The following is an 8,563-nucleotide window of genomic DNA, read 5'->3' on the forward strand; positions in this document are numbered from 1 at the left end:
ACGTATATAACCTGGAGCAGCCTTCTTTGCAGCTGGCTTGTTGGAATGGGGGCATGGTGTGTGAATCTGATCTTCATCGCCTCCCTTATTTACGAGCTGTGGTGAGAGAAACGCTTAGACTCCATCCACCAGCTCTAGTTTCCATTCCCCACTTTTCTGAAGAAGCTTAAGAGCAGGATCGCCTCAATAGTTTCAAGTGTGTTGGGATAAATATAGATAGACCCTTTCTTGTCTTTGTTAGGAAGACAACCCATCGATATGCAAGTCTGACGACTCTTGTATTTTCATTATCAGTCGAGGAAGCATCAGAAAAACAAATTTGCAAGCTCTCTGATGTATTTGATGATGTTGGACTACCGTGGACCCTCTATAAATTCCCTATAAAAGATCTTGTTATACTTCTTAGCTGTCTGGTAAGCCTCATATTCTAACTATGGGAAGAGGCATGTATATAAGTGTTTTCAGATTATGGTTTCACTGTATCAAAGGAACACATAAAAAGAGAGTTATATAAATAGTGAGTAGAGATGGAAAGTCAGACGTTTTCTTGCCCTCACACCTGGTGGCACTGTACTAAGAAGCGATTGAATCCAATATTTCTCAACATGGACAATGAGCTACAAAGGATCCCATTTCACTTTCCTTAGATGATGAAGCCAAAGGCGGTAGAGTTGAAGGCACGCATCTAGAGTCAGATCTTGAACTATGAGGAAATCCCGTAGCTCATCGCCAATTTGCAGGCTTCACATGCACAACTGTTCAGAAGCATGGATATCATTGTGTGCATGCATACAATCCCATCCATCGGCACACTCACCAAGAGAAAGACAAAGAACCAAGTCCAACTAGAGATGGACATGTACATTGATCAGTTGATGCGCATAGCCACCAGTGTAGACTTGGAGATTAGCACAATCACTATGCGTTAGTATGTTGTTGGTTCAGATGCACTCAAGACTATGATGCACATGTTATCAAACGAGTTGGACAAAGGTGCCAAACCAGTGTACCCATATGCAATAGAGGCAAGAGTGCACTTTGAGAAGAATGTCACCACAGAGTACATGGACACCATCATGGACTACCAAGCTTGGCATCAGTTTGCCACCGTCGATCATCACGAGGATTTCAAAGAGTTGGTCTTCACACAACTGTCTGAGTCTTAGTGATGTCTTGCATGGCTTTCTCAAGCCTATTTTTGTATCACATGGGTACATGTACAGATTTTAATGTAAAGATGTTGTAACAGTGAAAGACTAAGTGTCGATAGTAGAATGTAATAGTCATGTAGTAGTCGAACTGTCATGAGGGTAGGTGAAGAGTTACAAAGGGGAATTTGAAGGGTCACCCCACCATTTTCTATTTATAGAACCTCATAACCCATTATACATGATTTTGGGATCCAAGCTTCCTATAGGTGTAACTTAGAGAAAGCTTGGAGTGTATTGTAATGAGCGTTGACATCTCCGTAGTGCAAAGCTAGTACATCTCTTTGGAGTAGCATGCAAAAATGACTGTAATGTACCACTATCGGGACTAGTGGTTGGTCATGTTTTCATGTGTGAATGGATATTTCACTTTCTTAATATAATAGAGCCAACATGGTTCATGCATATGTTGTTATTGTACTTCGACTATCCTAGTTACATTAATGATATATGTAGTTGTTATTTTTGCATGTAGGTATGGACTATTATATATATATATATATATATATATATGTTTGTATGAATCTTTTCCAAATGTGTTATTGGTATAACCATCACTTCGGATTGTTGGCTATCCTCCCTTCTATCTTGTGATGCCTTTCTGCTTGTGTGTTCCCTTTCAAGCTGTGTGATAGCACATGTTTCTAAAGGGTGCACCTAGGTCCCCTTTTGTGTGTTAGAGCCTTTCATGCAACTTCCTTGACTTTCTGTAAAGGTCACACCCTTGCTACTAGTAAGGACATATTACTTACCTCTACGCGCAACAACGGTCAAGGCGATACCATACTACACACTGTTGGGACTCCTACACCGAACGGTCTGAAGTCTAGTTGGGACTTCTTACTGGGGAGATCCCCTGACATGTTGGTGGGTCCAACGCAATCAACATTTCTGGCACTAGAAGGAGGGCCAGATGACAAGCTGAGTCCATGCATCGTGTTTTGAATCTTCACATATCTATCATGGATATCATTAGATTCCTCCCTCCGTGATGTTTTTCTAATGCACAACCCCTTGACATCCTGAAGGAGTTTTATGATCTCTTTTCTGAATTAACGTATGACAGTGAAGGCGAAGTAGCCTAGCCTATGAAATTACATGATCTCCTAGCATTCTTAGAGGATGCAGACAAGTTTGATGAAGCATAGGTCATCTTGTTTCTTTCACACACACTTCAAGAATCCCCAGAATGATGGTTTCACAACCCGCCTCACAATTGCATGCACTCACTTAAGAAGTTCTGTGATCTAATTGAATATACTTTCCATAATTTTGATCCCAAACCTCTTGAAAAAAAATTGTTAAAACAACAGAAGAACTTTGCAAGGATTGCCTATGGATTTTTGGCAGCGCTTCCGTGTACTTCATTTTTAAGCTCCAAAAAACCAGATGAAATTCGAATATCTTTGGGATAGATTTGAATATTTCCTTCATAAATCATTCCATCCCAAGATGAACTTGAAGTTCAAACCCCACTCAACATACTTACGAGATGGAGTTGCAAAATCAGAGGCAAACACAGTCGCTATCACAAGTGATTGTTCACCTTCCCCTCATCAAACAATTCCACCACCATAGAGTGATGTGGGAGAACATGCACACACATCTGTTCAATTGTCACATCCTCCCATCATCATTACTCTTAATTTCTACGTAGATTTGGTTGGGAAGCCCATGGGTTGTCACATGCACTTGTTACTTAAACCTTTATCTTTGCATTCTATTGATCCTCTAGATTGCACTGTCTTATGTTCTTTCATTTCTGACTCTACACCTATTGTGAACGAGGGTGAAGTCATTGATGGAGTTCGTGTTGCACAACCAACCTGCACTGTCATCTATGATGAGTATGCCTATGAACCTGAACATAAACCAACGGCAAAGGATGATCTCCTTCGGTCTCTGCCTCCTCCACTTTTTCCTGACATCTTTATTGATTCTCCTATCTCTAATTTTCCTTGTGTAAATCCATCCGCGGATGCATCTACTGTTGATCATTCAGAGAACACACCCAATGTCAGTTTTTCATTCGATAGCAGAGAGGACAAATCATTCATTGAAAATAAAGTTGATTTTTCATATGTTTTTTCCGGAAATGCAGAGGGTGCTTATTCTTGCTTCTCATCTACCCCTCTCTTTGATTTATTTGATCGATGCTAATGAAACCATTGATTTTTATGATTGTAGCTGTCGTGATCTATTTACTCTCATATTTGATCATGATGTTGATTCTATCATTGTTGATCTTTCAAAGCCACATGTTTATGATGATCTATCTGTCGACGAAGTCAAAACTGCATAGGCTATCGAGGCACTTCAGCCCAAGCTGATGGTTATGTCAAGCCCTTGTTGTCATAAGGTTTTTTTCACTTTCAATCAAGAACTTTTTGAAACACCCAAGTCTCCTCATCAATCATCTGTATTCATTTAATATCAATCTAACACATAGACTTTGCTTCCTGCACTCGAATCACATGATCCAATCACCCATGCATTGGAGGAATCTTACACAGCAAGCACACTTGTGTGATGTAAGTTGTCTATCTTTCTCACATTTTCTTCCATGTCACAGCCAAGAGAGTGCATATGCTTAACATTTGCATACAGTGTAGCACAAAACCATGGCAAGTCCACGAATTGCATGTCATGCGCTTTTACTCATTTCTTTTCTGTGGAAACATTTAAAATTGGAGTGTGTTTGTCTTCATTCTTATATCTTTCATGTTTGGTAGTTTGCATGACTGTGTTATTCGTGAACCATGTCTTCACCAGCATGGGTCAACCAATGTGTCAGTGGCTTCATTGAAAATATCACTTCATGTGATCAAACCCATGCACCGTTAGCTTAGGAGTATGAGTAGTGTTTTCTTTTGTCTTGCTTTCTTCCATGCATGTTTTCTTATTGCTTTATTTGTTTGTTTGCTTTCCTTCTTTCTTTTCTTACTCGCCTTACTTTCACATTTTTGGCCAGCAGATCCCCCATAGCGGATTTTTGGGGCTTGTAGCCCGAATTTTGGTCAATTTAGTGTAAGACTCCGGGAAATGCGGGTGCAGAGCACGAGTGTCTAGGGTTGTCTACCTGAAAATATTGTAATTTAATATAGAATGTGTCAGCCTACCCATGGTTCATGGACCATGGGAATGTATAAATAGAGCGAGGCTCTAAGTGTAGGAGGGAGTTTTTGGTTAGTCTTGATCTTGAGTATTATGGGTTTCTGAATGTGATATTCACTCTAAGTCTGTAAGTCTGAGACTTGGGTCATAGTAGTAGGAAGAGGCTCTATAGCTGAGTGCATAGAGGCCTAGTAGAGTCCGCAACTGTGTGTGCAGACCGCTATAGCTGAGTGTGTAGGGCGGATTTGGGATTGTAACGGAACAAAAGTTAATAAAAGATAAGTTGACTCTGAAATATTTTGCATCTGCTTGTAGATCTGTGTTTTTACGCTTCTGTTATATTCTTATGCATCTCTTTACAATTTATGATTGTGTGCACTTGTTATGAATGTTGAATTATTAATAAGAATACTGGGCCCACAAAATTAAGTCAGATCTATAATAATAATAAAGTAAGGATAAAGGATCTAGACAGCACCTCTTTGCGCTCTTTACAGAGCTACGTGAAGGTCAGACAACTATGCAGAGTAGTGCAAGCGTGCAGGATTGGTTTGTGAACTTCCTATACTTGATCAAGACACCACTAGGGTGCGGAAACCTAGTTCCAGCACCCTCGCATACTACCTTAGGTGATACCTCAGTCCGCGCACCCTGAATTGTTGTCGAAAAGGATGGTAGTTTCGAGATTTGTTTGGATAAATCACTTATGAACCTGGGTCAGACCCCAACAAGCCAACATGCATTTGCTTCTACTCTTTTCTTTGTTTTTTTTTTTCTTCTTTACGTTCGTAGGTTAGTTTCACATGAAACCATGTGCACCTCTTGGAACACGCAGGGTAAAGTACAAGAGGACATGTACAACTATCAATACTTGGTTATCTGTAATCCTGTCTTTGTATGAAGTACTTCTTGTCTCTAGTCCATGATACACCAATGGAAAATATGTTATGTTCGAAGTGAACCTTGATGAAAATGCAATGCTTACAGGTAAACTAGTACCACCTACACTACTCTGTTGTTTTTGGGTTAACCCTTGTCATCTCAGTCAAGTAGAGTAAGGTGAGGGGAAAACCTTAACAAGTATGCCAAAGGTATATACAAAATACATTTATGAATGAAAAAAATCTTCTGCTCTCAATAAGTCGAGATCCCTTTTCTGCCTCTGAAATAAACGAGTTCTATGAACTGTCCTTGAAAAATGAAAAAAATGAAAATGTGAAAAAAAATTGAAAATGAAAAATGAATAAGGAAAAAGAAGAGAAAGGCTTCTTGTGCAATGGGGTGATGCAAGTAACTCCGCCATGGTACTGATCACGCTCGTTGGTAGCGGAGCGATGCTAGTGTTCCTGCATGACTCTGCTGGGGTACTGTTGAGGCCTGCTAGCAGAAGAGCAACACTAGAGATGAAACGTAAACTCTGATAGTCATATTGCTTGTGTACCAATATAGCCCTCGTCTCCAATCAAAACAACTATGCTAACTTGGCTTGGAATGTGTGCTGACCGACCAAGAGCATGGCAGGTGCTACATCTTTCAATCAATTTAGTGTGGAAACCAAGATGATTAGAGAATCGAACAATACTTCTGGAGGAGTTGTACTTTCTTTTCATGAAACAAGGTCCACTCAAAGAGTTGGAGTTCTACCAGTGTGTCACCAGGCGTTGTAGTGGCTACAACCACCCTCCAAAATTTTGCTTTAGCTTCATTTCAGAGCCTCCCTACCAACCATCCTTAGTAGCATTTCTTTCACTCTCCAACTACATATGCCTCAGTTGAGTTTCAATGGCTTACTAGCCTTTTCTTGTCAGCTTGTTTACGTCTCACCAATAGGCTGACATCCCAAGACTTGGTCAGTTTCGGGTTATGATGCTCACCTAGGAAATTGGGCAATTCTGGAGGGGAACTAACCTTCCCTCTGGAAATTGCACAATCCATCTGGGCTACATGCTGGGCTCTAGAAATGCACAATCTAGCCAGGCAGACTTCCCTTTGAAAAATGTGCAATTTAGGCCAACACTAGGCTTCATCACAGAAAATGTGCAATTCTAATTGATAGTTAGGGCTTCAGTCTAGAAATTATGTAATGGAAAAGGGTCAGCCAGACTTGCTCAGCCTAGAAACTATGAAAATGTCAGTCCCAAGCCTGCAAAATGTTGCATGTGCTCCCAGGTTGACCGACTACCTCCATGATTGAGAAATCATTATTAGCATGCAAGGGCTTCTTTTCCCAAAAAAGAAAAAAAATAAAAAATGAAAAACAAAAAATCATCCCTTGATTTTAGGGATCCATTTTTAGTTGCTGGAGGTTACATGAAAAAGTCATTTTAGAAACCTCCCGCCAAGTGTTGCTTCTTACTAGATTTGTGGCATGTGCGTCATGAGCCTCCTCCTTATCAAAACTTGTTTATTCCACGTTGTAGAGCTCATTCCTCACATCGAGCTTGGAGCTCTAACATTCCACATTGCATCTAGGAGTCTTCGGTACATTCAACTCAATGTTTTCTAGGTAAGTCTTGTTTACATGTCTTTTGGGTCTTTTCTATCATTTTTTTGTGTTTTGCTTTGTTTGAATGATGTTTTCTTAGTTTCATTGAGCGCGTGTTGTTGACTTGATGCATGTTAGCTTATAGAAGCATTGTTTTAGTTTTTCATTGCATCTCACTGCTGTTGTACGCATGACAATATTTCTGCACTAACAGTCACGGTTACGGCGACTCGCTTCACACACATGCTTGTTTTCCCATTTTATGAATCTTGAACTCACTGTTTTCATGCACCATCATTCAATCTTGTTTTCACTCAGCTTCACCATGCATTTAGACTTTTCATGTTTTCAGTTGCCTGTCAGTGGGATTGGGCTACCTTTGCCTGGACCTTGCCTTACTCGGATAGCAATGCACATTTTAGAGAGTGAAGGATCTAACTTCATCCTAGAAATTACAGAAGTATGGCCCATCACTGGCCACCAGGATTTCTCTACACAATTCTGAGAGGCAGTTCCTTGCTGGTCCTAGAAATTTCATAAATGCAGTGTCTGGTTTGCATGTCCTTGCTGACTGAAACTGTGCATTAAAAAGTTTTTGTCCTTAGCAGGAAAGGTTGGACTATGCATTGCGTAGTTCCAGTAGTCAGTCAACCTCCTAATAGCCTAGACTATGCTTTGTGAAGTTTTGGCAGTTAGTTTTCCAACCTATCAGTCAAAGTTTTGCAATCTTCGTAGTGAGTCACCTAGGTATGTTGCATGTTGGTCCTCAAATTTGTTTTTACTTTCATCTCAAAGATTGATTTCCATGAGTGTTGCTATGTCTTTAGGTATCACAGGTGTTCATCTGTCTCTCAGTAGTACAGGTACAATGTCTTCCAAGGGAGCAGGATCAAAGGACATCGCTGAGAGTGTAACTGGAGATGCAGTTCAACAAGTGTCTATGACCTTGCCCATCTATGAATACACCAAGTTGTTTATAGACAAGAATAGAAAATTGAAATTGTAGGAAAAAATTTAACCTTCTCGAGCACATTTGAGGAAGTTCTGGAAGATCGTAGCATCTATGTAAACATTCACAAGTCTGGCTTGTACCGGATTGCATGTTAGTATCCCGCATTTCCATGCACTGACATGATCCACAAGATTGTCTCGCATATTGATCTAGACACAATGGTGTTGAGTAGTGTTAGTGGAACACAACTTGCTACCTTCAAGGAGAAATATTTTCAGGAGATGTATCACTTGCCACAGCTAGTGATCACGTTCGATACACCCTTCAGCAAACCCAACAACATTGGAAACTCACGAGATATCTTGAAGAGATGGGGAAAAAAGACAGCCAAGTTCAAGACAACACCTAACCAGGTTTACAAGATGAAGATACTACGAAATGCATACAATCTCTTCATCATGTTTGCATGTCACTTATATGGCCAAGAGGGCACATAGATCTTCCCGCGGAGTTGGGTGATTGTGTTTGATCGACTGGCAAGCATAGGAAGACCTTGCAACTAGTATGACATGTTGGCTCTTAGGTTGAAGGAACATGTACCAAAAGCCCAACATCTATCCAAGTGTAAACAAGCAAAGATATACATGTCCACTTATATACTTGATGTGATCTGTGCCCATTAGCAGTTCCTAGGCTTGGGTTGGGCATGGACACCTTCGAAAACCTCTATGCACACTCATTGTAGGTTGTTCTCTAAATGCAGCTACCATGGATTTATCATATAGTTATTAGACCACTTCTTCA

Source organism: Pinus tabuliformis, chromosome 1_1, assembly GCF_031772625.1.
Source record: "Pinus tabuliformis cultivar Carrire ecotype Pingquan chromosome 1_1, CPIR1, whole genome shotgun sequence".
NCBI lineage: Eukaryota > Viridiplantae > Streptophyta > Pinopsida > Pinales > Pinaceae > Pinus > Pinus tabuliformis.